At 39.3% G+C, this 12975-nt stretch overlaps 2 long non-coding RNA genes across 2 annotated transcripts; both read right to left on the bottom strand.

Annotated features, from left to right (window-relative positions):
- Window positions 1–689: 689 nt before the first annotated feature.
- Window positions 690–4810, bottom strand: LOC140179653 (uncharacterized). Its single transcript, XR_011873394.1, has 4 exons — window positions 3761–4810; window positions 3585–3680; window positions 3363–3477; window positions 690–940 (listed from the first exon to the last, which is right to left on the bottom strand). It is a non-coding gene; the product is annotated as an uncharacterized lncRNA (long non-coding RNA).
- A 3436-nt stretch (window positions 4811–8246) lies between these two features.
- On the bottom strand, window positions 8247–12169 carry LOC112750214 (uncharacterized). The gene is made up of 4 exons (XR_003175468.3): window positions 11271–12169; window positions 11095–11190; window positions 10872–10986; window positions 8247–8449 (listed from the first exon to the last, which is right to left on the bottom strand). It is a non-coding gene; the product is annotated as an uncharacterized lncRNA (long non-coding RNA).
- Window positions 12170–12975: the final 806 nt, after the last annotated feature.

The raw sequence follows: 12975 nt of genomic DNA, 5'->3' as shown, positions 1-12975 counted from the left end.
TTGCATGAATTTTGTAGAGCTCTTCACAAGGAACGCGTGGCCGCAAACAGTGCGGCGATCGGAGCTCTGTAGCTCAAGATATGAGCTTGTGAAGATGGTGATGAATAGTGACCATGGGGTTTCTCTTCCTCTTCTTCTCAGCTGGTGTGGGTGTTGTCTTTATGTGTGTTATGGCTGATTGGGTTCATTAATGAACCCTTATATATGTTGGGCTTGGGCCCAACTTGGGCCCGGTCCAACCCGTTAGTGTTTTTAGCCCGTTCGGCCCAACTTTGGGCCAAACCTTTATCACTAACACCCAGTTTTCCATTTCTAATATTTTTCTAAGGTCTTGGACTATTTTCACTTTTTCTCGCGCAGCGTCGGGCAGACTTGAACCGGTTCAACCGGTTCGATAGCCAGTTTGCGATTTTTCACGATTTTTCACAGAAAACACATTTTCTAACTCAGAAGGACCCACTAAGTCCAAAAATCATAATTAAATCTCCAAATTCTCACCCTAACTTTCTGAAATTTAATTTGGGCATTTAAATGATTTTATCCGTGAAAAATCCAGTTTGTAACACCCTAACTACCAAAGCTCACGCTTCCGGCTGCACGACTCTGATAGCTCGGACATTACGGCGACACTTATATTATTTAATACTAAAATATGAGCCTGTTTAAAACTTTAAACCGCAATACCGCCCTCAAAAATACTTTTGTTCGATAACGTACATCCATAAATACCATACAACTTACAACAACTCATAAAGAGTACATCCATATATATACATAAATACATATATAAATAACTTTACAAGAATTAACCAATGCAATTCCTATCCTTCTTACAGATTATATCAAGATAAAGGCGAGGGTACAATAAACCATAACTAAAACAATACAGAGCATCACAACAACAATTAAATAAGCTCTTCGTAACTTCTGCGCCCATATCCTGAAAGGGGAAAAATGTAGGGGGGTGAGAACATCATCCTCGAAAGGGTTCTCAGTAAAGGGTTTTTGGGAATTACTGTAATAGGATACGTGAAGACAAACCGTACCAGTGATTAATAACTGACTTATGCCTCTTTTCAAAAACAACAGTTTACAATAAAAGTAAAGTCGGAAATCTTTTCTGAAAGAAGAACCGTTCAATTTTCAAAAACTCAAAAGCCTTTCAAAACGGTTTATCTATGCGGAACCAAAATAGCCTTTCATATTTTATTCCAAACCAGAAACACAAAACCGAAATCAACCATCAGTTCATCTCATTTCAACCACGGCCCTAGGCCCAAACAATCCAATAACAACCAATCACCACAGTTCAATAGAGTCCCAGTAGCAAACACAAATAAGAAGATGCAAGCACAAACAAACAGTTATTGCAAGTAGAACAATTAGCAATTAATCACATAGGCATACCAAGTATAATATGCACACCCAAACAATGTCACATAAATGCATATGATGCATGCCTGTCCCTAGTGGCTGATGATATCATCTGTCGGTTATATAGCCAACCCGACACGTCCTGGTAGCTAACCATGGACAGAAACACCCATCGCGGAGCAAGTAGGTTTGAGCTACAACCCCCTTGCTACTGCCCGCTCAACCCAGAGCCAGTGGAATAACCACTACTGTGGCTACTACCCAGGCGGGTGTTTAAAAGCTCAACCTGGAGCGAGTGGAATCACCACTACTACCGCTACTACCCAGGCGTCACAATCTCTGACCTGGAGCAAGTGGGACGAACCACAACCCTTGCTACTACCCAGGTATATCAAGCATATATTCATTCAGTCCCAGCCATGGATCAACATCCATCTCAGCCATCCGGCTTAAATTCATAATTCATAATCAGCCATACGGCCCATAACTCATTCGGCAATCAACCATAAATTAATGTCATACACAGCCATTCCGGCTCACGGCTCAATCAAGAACCAGCCAATATTCATAATCATACACAGCCATTCTGGCTCACAACAAAACAACACTTCCACCATTCAACATCATCAAATTCATAAAACCGGCATTTAAACCATAAATCACTTTTCTCAAGCCAGTTCACTTTGAAATCAAATTTCAACTCTTTTTAGCCTTGGCTTTAAAGATCTTATTTCTCAAATCATCTCAGGCTCATAAGCCAAATTTACCCAAAGCGAGTTCCCTTTTTAAAACAAAGCCACTCTCGGCATTCTATTTCCAAAACATCCAAAACCATTGAAAGTTAAAGATTCATTTTGGGAACATTCAAAATCACCCATCCAACAATGAGATTTTATAACAAAACAATTCTCGACAGAGTCCCAAGTCTTTAGGGAAGGTCAACTTATATCAATTCCTTAAAATTCATTGAAACTCTTAAAATCATAGATTCTCGGTTCAAGTAAATAAAACTGAATTTACTATAAAACTGGCCATTCAAAATCACAAGTTCCAACCCGGTCCAAAAATCAACTCATTTGAAACGGAACCGGTTCATTTGAATCAAACCACTCTCAGGTTTCTTTTTGGAACCCATTTTTCTAACTCTTCCAAAATGCGTCAAACTTGATTACTCAATCGAAAGTCTAGATTCCTTTAAAATCACTAAAAGCTCCTTTTTATATTGAAATCAATATTAGAGTATCATTATTTTCCTTCAGTGATTCAAAGGTACAAATAGTTCCTTTCTAAATAAGCCGAACTCAACGCATAAAGTTCATTAAATAAATTAAGCTTGAAAACATAAATATTCTCTTAATAAATCAAATAATACAATTTCTCAAATCCAATCCTTTTTAAAATAACTTTTTAAACAAGACTAGGATTTTGTAGAAATTTCGGCAGCACCTCCCCTAAAACTTGGACTTTTGCCACCCGGTTCGGGTCCCAACTAAACCGATTCTCATTCCTTTTTAATAGCCCAAAACCAGAAATCAATTCAAAAGCAAGCTAAATCCAACAGTCGCCTCAGTGGCATATCTCAAGGAAACTATTTCAGAAGTCAACTCAATATCAACCAATTTAACTCATTTCCAAAGCTTTAAAGAATCGGTTCAGCAACAAATCATTTATTAAAGCCAAATCAGTGAAAGCAAACCAGGCTGAATTTCAAAGAGTATTCTATCTTTCACATCATCAAAACAATTGACTCAATTCAAACCAATCCTCAACGGATTAACTCAGATTTCAAATATTTAAAGAATCAGCTTCAAAACATTACATTTCACAAAGCCGCACAACAACTCAGCCAAACCAACATCCATAAACATTCGAGTCAATCAAATAATACATAAGGCCGATACAATCACCAAATACACATTTTCTCACATCAGTATCCATATGTAATAATTCCAACATATAGAAATATAGTTTTTGGAAAGCGCCCCTACCTCAAAACGCAAATCCATAACCCCAAACGTCTCACAGAGTCCTTTTCGCCTCAACTCGAAATCACGGCAGCCAAAACCTCAGCTCTTAGCCACTTTCGCAACAATCTCAACGACTCTAATCGCAACATACAACAATCAGGACTTTACCCCACGTTACCAAAATTCATATTCATTAACCAACACAACGAAATACTAACGCGAGGCTTTCTGAAATATACTTACCGAAACGAAGAAGGAACGGATGAACCGAACAGTGGCGGTCTCCGAACCGGCTCGGCGGCAGCTTTAATCGTGACCCGCAATAACCATAGTTTGACCCTATGTTACAAAACCTCAGAATCTGTGGCCAAATATAGCAGCATATTGATTTTCAAGAGCTCCGGAATGAAGATGCTTACCGTGAGAAAGGATTAAAGACTGAATCAAACTGCAGAAGTTCCGGTGATGGTTCCGGCAGCCACAACAGCTTCTCCAGCAGCCCTACATGACAGCAGACAACCCCTGTTGCAGCTGGTTGGGCAGTGGCAGCTTCTGACTGCCATAGAAGCTCTGGCGGCCAGAAAAGCGGCACGGCTTCTCCCTCCTTTCACGGTTCCCATGACAGCAACCACCCAGCTCCGGCGATGGCACGTTCACAGCAACAGTGCCCAGGCACGCCAGCGACGACATAAGGCAGCGTCCCTTCCCCTCTTCTGTGCGCCAGCTTCGGTGGGTTAGCAGTGATTGAGGTGCGGCGCGGCTCTCTCTCTTCTCCGTGACACAGCGGCGGAAATAGAGGCAGCAGACCGGCTTCAACAGGGCTCCCCTATCGCGCGCTCTCTCCCTCTATCTGCCATAAGGACGGCGACTGGCTCTGTGGCAAGGATGACGGCGACGCAGTAAGAACGACGGCGCAGCTTCCAGAGACGGCGCCTTCCTCTCCTCGTACGTTCCTCTCTCTCGGTTCTACGTCATCGGTGACAAGGACGGCTCAGTGGCGACGGGCTGAACGGAGGCAGCAACGTGGCTCACCTCCTCTCCTGATCGCAGCTCCGCCCCCTCTTCATTGGTCCGTTTTTCTTCTGCATCCATTTCCCCCTTTACTGCTGCGACTGATTTGAGAAAGGGGGGAAAAGGTTGGTCTCACTGCTGCTGGGTCTGAGAAGAGGGCAGATGGAGTAGAGTTTCGACGGCTAGGTGTGGGAAGGATTAGGGTTTCACTTGTGTCTGTGTCAGGTTTGCTTGTGGGTGAGTGATGATGAGGGTAAAGGAAAGGGGCAGCAGCTGCGGCTGCATGGGTTTGGGGGGCTAGGGTTTTCTTTTTTTCAAAAATTAGGGTTAGGAGCATTTTAGTAATTTCACATAAAATTGGGAATAATATGGTAATTGAAACCCAAATTAAATCCAACACTATTTGTACATAGAAAATACTATTTGCTCATCAACTTTACAAATTATTTTCAATAAAATGCCCAAATCTAAAAATTAGAAATAATATAATTAATTTCTCTATTTTCCAAAATAGCAGTACTAATATTCAAAATATTAGTTACTTAGTCCAAAACATATAAAATCCTTATTATTTCATAACTATCAACTTTATACTTTGAATATAGAAAATAATCCAATAATTATAAAATTGGATAATAATCATAGCTTATCTCAAATCCAATAAATCACAACTTGCCTTAATTATCTTTAATAAAATAATCTCTGAAATTAAGGCTATAAATAACTGTAAGATTTGAGACTTGATCATAATAAGACTTTTCAAAGATTCTGGGTCTTACATTCTACCTACCTTATAAAAATTTTCGCCCTCGAAAATTGATACAAAATGAAAGAAATTCCATAACAGTTCACCCTTGAACACATTTAAGAAAAAGCAAAAATATCTCATAATATAAACATATATACGATTTTCAAATACTTTGATTGTCATATGCATAAGGGTGCAAAGGCAGGGGTGTGATTGCAAAGCAAACGTTACAAGGTAGACTCAATGCAAAAGATAACATGGGTCAATCATGTGATAGTAGGGCAAAGCATCAAAGGCTATAAAACAGGATGGGGTTAAAATGACGTGCTTAACATCCGCACACTAATCTCATATCAACCTCGAAGTTTCAACTTTCTAACTCCATCAAGCACTTTACAATCCCATACTCGATCACAAGCCTGACAACCGCAAACCCGTTCGCAAGGAACAAAACACCCACAACTCTTAACGTTGCACACCTACCGCTTCAACTTTCGTATGCACACATGACGTCTTAAAGAACTAACGCATCGTGCTACTACATATACAGATCGCACGTGATATCAAAACAATTCTCGAGTCTACTCAGAAGGATACCAGATTTAGGAATGAGAGATAAATGTCAACAATAATACTCATAGATTTGAGAGAGTGTATCCAATTTCCAGATAAACAAAGACGCTCAAGCAATTAAGTTTGCTGGAAATAAATCAATTGACAACTTCAAAGATAACCCTTGGATAAAAGAAATTCAATAGGTCCAATAAGAAGAATCAGCACATTAATTTGAACCAAATTCAAATTGAGTCGAGGAAGTATGAAGTTTACAGAAGAGAATATTTCAGACCCAAGACAAAGCTCACAGAACTCAAGAGCACGATTAAAGGTACTTCCGAATACATTGTTCATAAAGGAACCAAAACTTGCGGAAAAACCACTTCGCAGTCTAAAAGAAAGGTTAAGTAATAACATCCTCCAAGAGAGTAACAAAAGCATAATCGTGGCTTTACTCCAATACAATTTCATGTTGAAGTAAATCATGTAGAGTTTTAAAAACTAAATGCACACAAGTTTCGCTAAGAGCTAAAATATTTCCTCAAATATTTTAGAAAGATAATTAGGTGCACAACTTAACCAAAAGTAATTCATAAAACTCGGAAGAGAAATCAAATGCTTGTTCAAAAATTTCCAAAGCCCATATTCAAACAAGCGTGTATAACATTTATAGCAGGGACAAAAGAGGAAGTTAAACTCTCTTTAGAAAAGAAATTCTGAGGTAAAATTTTTGCTTACAATCTGGTAAGGAGACAAGTGGTGCGTTACAAACGAACAGGTTTCCACTAAACAAGGAAGCTTTTCAAAACATCATTTAAAACAGCGTATGCCAAATTTAAATTAACTTCGTCAAAATTGAACAATGGTTTCAATCTAAATCAAACAACAAAAATAAATTCCGTTTAGTATTCTTCCAAAGGGAATTCAAAATTTCTTTAAAAAGTTCAAAACAAGACTCCAAAAGTGTTCTTGAAATCACCATCTTAGAAGAACATTCAAGAAGTTTAAGATGCACTAAAAAGGAGTTAAGCCTTGCAAGAAAGGATCTTAAATTAAAGTAGTTCAAACAAGATCCACTGGACATGAAACATCAAACAAGTTTTAAATTGATCCAAAAGAATACAAAAGTCATAGAAAAAGACAACTCAGTCATTTGTAATTTCTCAATGATAAATCTTTGACTAAAAACTCTTGTAGAGATAATGGGAGAATAAACAATGCACTAACTTGAAACGAATCAAACTGACTCATATACGAATGAGTTTCACAAAAAGAAAAAACCAAGATCAATGGCAATATTCACAAGATGTAAAAGATCAGTCAAAAACAAGGTCAAACATGACATTCATGGAGATGGAAGATTTAATAGAGAATTTAGTCCGTTCATAAGAAGAAAGCTATGAGTCCAACATTTTCAAAAGAACAACAATGGCATAAGCCATGTAGTATGCTAAATCAAACTCAAATCAAAATGAATTGAGTAAAGTTTATCAAACGAAACTCAACCGAGACAAAAGTGGTAAATCCTTTCTTTTCAAAATTTTGAAAAATATCCAAATACATAATCAAATGAAGATGTGCACTGGAGCTATAGTAGAATTACTAGAAAGTCAATTTACCTTTAAAATAAGTGCAATTCCGTAAACCAGTAAAAGTACATGCGAGGTATTAGAGATAAATAGTTATTAAACTGTATAAGAAATCTTCAAAGATTCATATATAGATAAGTACATATCTAATCAACAGCAACTTTATAAAAATCTCAAAATTGGCTTTAATTCACTGTCAAATAAGAGGAACACTGAATTAACAATTTCTCTAAGAATGAACTCGGAACCCGGAGCTAAAATGCACAATGCAGTAGGACAAGTTCAAAGTCATGTCAAAGGATACATGAATCAAGAAGAACTCAAACAGAGAAAGATAGATACAACAGGGAGTTCAACCAAGCATATGCACTTAAGATCAAACAAGAATGATATGGATAGAGGAATAGAGTTGAAAAATCAAACTACTTTTCAAAAAGGACTAGCAAACAAGAACTTCAAGTTAGGTTATAAAAGAACAGGTCGACTCAAACAGAATTCAAGACACACAATTGAATAGCCTCGAGAAATAGTTTCTAGCGTTCCCAAACCCGCGATTCGATTTACTCAAAACTCGTATATCATCTATGATAACCCATCAGTGCTTTCATGTACATAATTCACTAGTATTAAGCCAGCCAAACTTAATACCAAGAATTTTGCAATGCAAGACTAACAGCGTTAATCAATAGACCGTCATGTGCATAAAGCTCTAATTCTCGTCATTCGACAAGACCTAATACATGACAAACGCTCAGAGTATGCAATTGAAGCATAGTCGGTCCATTCCTCAGGCTCTACAGGAAGGACTGCTCTGATACCATAATGTAACACCCTAACTACCAAAGCTCACGCTTCCGGCTGCGCGACTCTGATAGCTCGGACATTACGGCGACACTTATATTATTTAATACTAAAATATGAGCCTGTTTAAAACTTTAAACCGCAATACCGCCCTCAAAAATACTTTCGTTCGATAACGTACATCTATAAATACCATACAACTTACAACAACTCATAAAGAGTACATCCATATATATACATAAATACATATATAAATAACTTTACAAGAATTAACCAATGCAATTCCTATCCTTCTTACAGATTATATCAAGATAAAGGCGAGGGTACAATAAACCATAACTAAAACAATACAGAGCATCACAACAACAATTAAATAAGCTCTTCGTAACTTCTGCGCCCATATCCTGAAAGGGGAAAAATGTAGGGGGGTGAGAACATCATCCTCGAAAGGGTTCTCAGTAAAGGGTTTTTGGGAATTACTGTAATAGGATTCGTGAAGATAAACCGTACCAGTGATTAATAACTGACTTATGCCTCTTTTCAAAAACAACGGTTTACAATAAAAGTAAAGTCGGAAATCTTTTCTGAAAGGAGAACCGTTCAATTTTCAAAAACTCAAAAGCCTTTCAAAACGGTTTATCTATGCGGAACCAAAATAGCCTTTCATATTTTATTCCAAACCAGAAACACAAAACCGAAATCAACCATCAGTTCAACTCATTTCAACCACGGCCCTAGGCCCAAACAATCCAATAACAACCAATCACCACAGTTCAATAGAGTCCCAGTAGCAAACACAAATAAGAAGATGCAAGCACAAACAAACAGTTATTGCAAGTAGAACAATTAGCAATTAATCACATAGGCATACCAAGTATAATATGCACACCCAAACAATGTCACATAAATGCATATGATGCATGCCTGTCCCTAGTGGCTGATGATATCATCTGTCGGTTATATAGCCAACCCGACACGTCTTGGTAGCTAACCATGGACAGAAACACCCATCGCGGAGCAAGTAGGTTTGAGCTACAACCCCCTTGCTACTGCCCGCTCAACCCAGAGCCAGTGGAATAACCACTACTGCGGCTACTACCCAGGCGGGTGTTTAAAAGCTCAACCTGGAGCGAGTGGAATCACCACTACTACCGCTACTACCCAGGCGTCACAATCTCTGACCTGGAGCAAGTGGGACGAACCACAACCCTTGCTACTACCCAGGTATATCAAGCATATATTCATTCAGTCCCAGCCATGGATCAACATCCATCTCAGCCATCCGGCTTAAATTCATAATTCATAATCAGCCATACGGCCCATAACTCATTCGGCAATCAGCCATAAATTAATGTCATACACAGCCATTCCGGCTCACGGCTCAATCAAGAACCAGCCAATATTCATAATCATACACAGCCATTCTGGCTCACAACAAAACAACACTTCCACCATTCAACATCATCAAATTCATAAAACCGGCATTTAAACCATAAATCACTTTTCTCAAGCCAGTTCACTTTGAAATCAAATTTCAACTCTTTTTAGCCTTGGCTTTAAAGATCTTATTTCTCAAATCATCTCAGGCTCATAAGCCAAATTTACCCAAAGCGAGTTTCCTTTTTAAAACAAAGCCACTATCGGCATTCTATTTCCAAAACTTCCAAAACCATGGAAAGTTAAAGATTCATTTTGGGAACATTCAAAATCACCCATCCAATAATGAGATTTTATAACAAAACAATTCTCGACAGAGTCCCAAGTCTTTAGGGAAGGTCAACTTATATCAATTCCTTAAAATTCATTGAAACTCTTAAAATCATAGATTCTCGGTTCAAGTAAATAAAACTGAATTTACTATAAAACTGGCCATTCAAAATCACAAGTTCCAACCCGGTCCAAAAATCAACTCATTTGAAACGGAACCGGTTCATTTGAATCAAACCACTCTCAGGTTTCTTTTTGGAACCCATTTTTCTAACTCTTCCAAAATGCCTCAAACTTGATTACTCAATCGAAAGTCTAGATTCCTTTAAAATCACTAAAAGCTCCTTTTTATATTGAAATCAATATTAGAGTATCATTATTTTCCTTCAGTGATTCAAAGGTACAAATAGTTCCTTTCTAAATAAGCCGAACTCAACGCATAAAGTTCATTAAATAAATTAAGCTTGAAAACATAAATATTCTCTTAATAAATCAAATAATACAATTTCTCAAATCCAATCCTTTTTAAAATAACTTTTTAAACAAGACTAGGATTTTGTAGAAATTTCGGCAGCACCTCCCCTAAAACTTGGACTTTTGCCACCCGGTTCGGGTCCCAACTAAACCGATTCTCATTCCTTTTTAACAGCCCAAAACCAGAAATCAATTCAAAAGCAAGCTAAATCCAACAGTCGCCTCAGTGGCATATCTCAAGGAAACTATTTCGGAAATCAACTCAATATCAACCAATTTAACTCATTTCCAAAGCTTTAAAGAATCGGTTCAGCAACAAATCATTTATTAAAGCCAAATCAGTGAAAGCAAACCAGGCTGAATTTCAAAGAGTATTCTATCTTTCACATCATCAAAACAATTGACTCAATTCAAACCAATCCTCAACGGATTAACTCAGATTTCAAATATTTAAAGAATCAGCTTCAAAACATTACATTTCACAAAGCCGCACAACAACTCAGCCAAACCAACATCCATAAACATTCGAGTCAATCAAATAATACATAAGGCCGATACAATCACCAAATACACATTTTCTCACATCAGTATCCATATGTAATACTACCAACATATAGAAATATAGTTTTTGGAAAGCGCCCCTACCTCAAAACGCAAATCCATAACCCCAAACGTCTCACAGAGTCCTTTTCGCCTCAACTCGAAATCACAGCAGCCAAAACCTCAGCTCTTAGCCACTTTCGCAACAATCTCAACGACTCTAATCGCAACATACAACAATCAGGACTTTACCCCCACGTTACCAAAATTCATATTCATTAACCAACACAACGAAATACTAACGCGAGGCTTTCCGAAACATACTTACCGAAACGAAGAAGGAACGGATGAACCGAACAGCGGCGGTCTCCGAACCGGCTCGGCGGCAGCTTTAATCGTGACCCGCAATAACCATAGCTTGACCCTATGTTACAAAACCTCAGAATCTGTGGCCAAATATAGCAGCATATTGATTTTCAAGAGCTCCGGAATGAAGATGCTTACCGTGAGAAAGGATTAAAGACTGAATCAAACTGCAGAAGTTCCAGTGATGGTTCCGGCAGCCACAACAGCTTCTCCAGCAGCCCTACATGACAGCAGACAACCCCTGTTGCAGCTGGTTGGGCAGTGGCAGCTTCTGACTGCCATAGAAGCTCTGGCGGCCAGAAAAGCGGCACGGCTTCTCCCTCCTTTCACGGTTCCCATGACAGCAACCACCCAGCTCCGGCGATGGCACGTTCGCAGCAACAGTGCCCAGGCACGCCAGCGACGACACAAGGCAGCGTCCCTTCCCCTCTTCTGTGCGCCAGCTTCGGTGGGTTAGCAGTGATTGAGGTGCGGCGCGGCTCTCTCTCTTCTCCGTGACACAGCGGCGGAAATAGAGGCAGCAGACCGGCTTCAACAGGGCTCCCCTATCGCGCGCTCTCTCCCTCTATCTGCCATAAGGACGGCGACTGGCTCTGTGGCAAGGACGACGGCGACGCAGTAAGAACGACGGCGCAGCTTCCAGAGACGGCGCCTTCCTCTCCTCGTACGTTCCTCTCTCTCGGTTCTACGTCATCGGCGACAAGGACGGCTCAGTGGCGACGGGCTGAACGGAGGCAGCAACGTGGCTCACCTCCTCTCCTGATTGCAGCTCCGCCCCCTCTTCATTGGTCCGTTTTTCTTCTGCATGCATTTCCCCCTTTACTGCTGCGACTGATTTGAGAAAGGGGGAAAAGGTTGGTCTCACTGCTGCTGGGTCTGAGAAGAGGGCAGATGGAGTAGAGTTTCGGCGGCTAGGTGTGGGAAGGATTAGGGTTTCACTTGTGTCTGTGTCAGGTTTGCTTGTGGGTGAGTGATGATGAGGGTAAAGGAAAGGGGCAGCAGCTGCGGCTGCATGGGTTTGGGGGGCTAGGGTTTTCTTTTTTTCAAAAATTAGGGTTAGGGGCATTTTAGTAATTTCACATAAAATTGGGAATAATATGGTAATTGAAACCCAAATTAAATCCAACACTATTTGTACATAGAAAATACTATTTGCTCATCAACTTTACAAATTATTTTCAATAAAATGCCCAAATCTAAAAATTAGAAATAATATAATTAATTTCTCTATTTTCCAAAATAGCAGTACTAATATTCAAAATATTAGTTACTTAGTCCAAAACATATAAAATCCTTATTATTTCATAACTATCAACTTTATACTTTGAATATAGAAAATAATCCAATAATTATAAAATTGGATAATAATCATAGCTTATCTCAAATCCAATAAATCACAACTTGCCTTAATTATCTTTAATAAAATAATCTCTGAAATTAAGGCTATAAATAACTGTAGGATTTGAGACTTGATCATAATAAGACTTTTCAAAGATTTTGGGTCTTACACAGTTCTTACAGCCCCCCCCCCCTTGACCCCTCTTGATTTCTGCATGTAATAGTCTCAGAAATGAGTTGGATTTGGGCCTGGGAAGCTCAGAAATTGCCCCCAGCGAATTGCCTTTAATGAGGTCACGTGCCGCTTGCCACGTGTACGCGTCAGTCACGCGTACGCGTCAGTCACGCGTACGCGTCATCTTGCAATTCTCCACTGACGCGTACACGTCATCTTGCAATTCTCCTTGTCATGCGTACGCATCATGTCACGCATACGCGTCATTGACAAATGACCTTTTCACGCGCGCGCGTCGACTTGAAATCTCCACAAGCTCATTTCTTCCTG

This window comes from Arachis hypogaea, chromosome 15, assembly GCF_003086295.3.
Source record: "Arachis hypogaea cultivar Tifrunner chromosome 15, arahy.Tifrunner.gnm2.J5K5, whole genome shotgun sequence".
NCBI classification, from domain to species: domain Eukaryota; kingdom Viridiplantae; phylum Streptophyta; class Magnoliopsida; order Fabales; family Fabaceae; genus Arachis; species Arachis hypogaea.
This window is presented reverse-complemented; position numbering and strand designations above follow the sequence as displayed.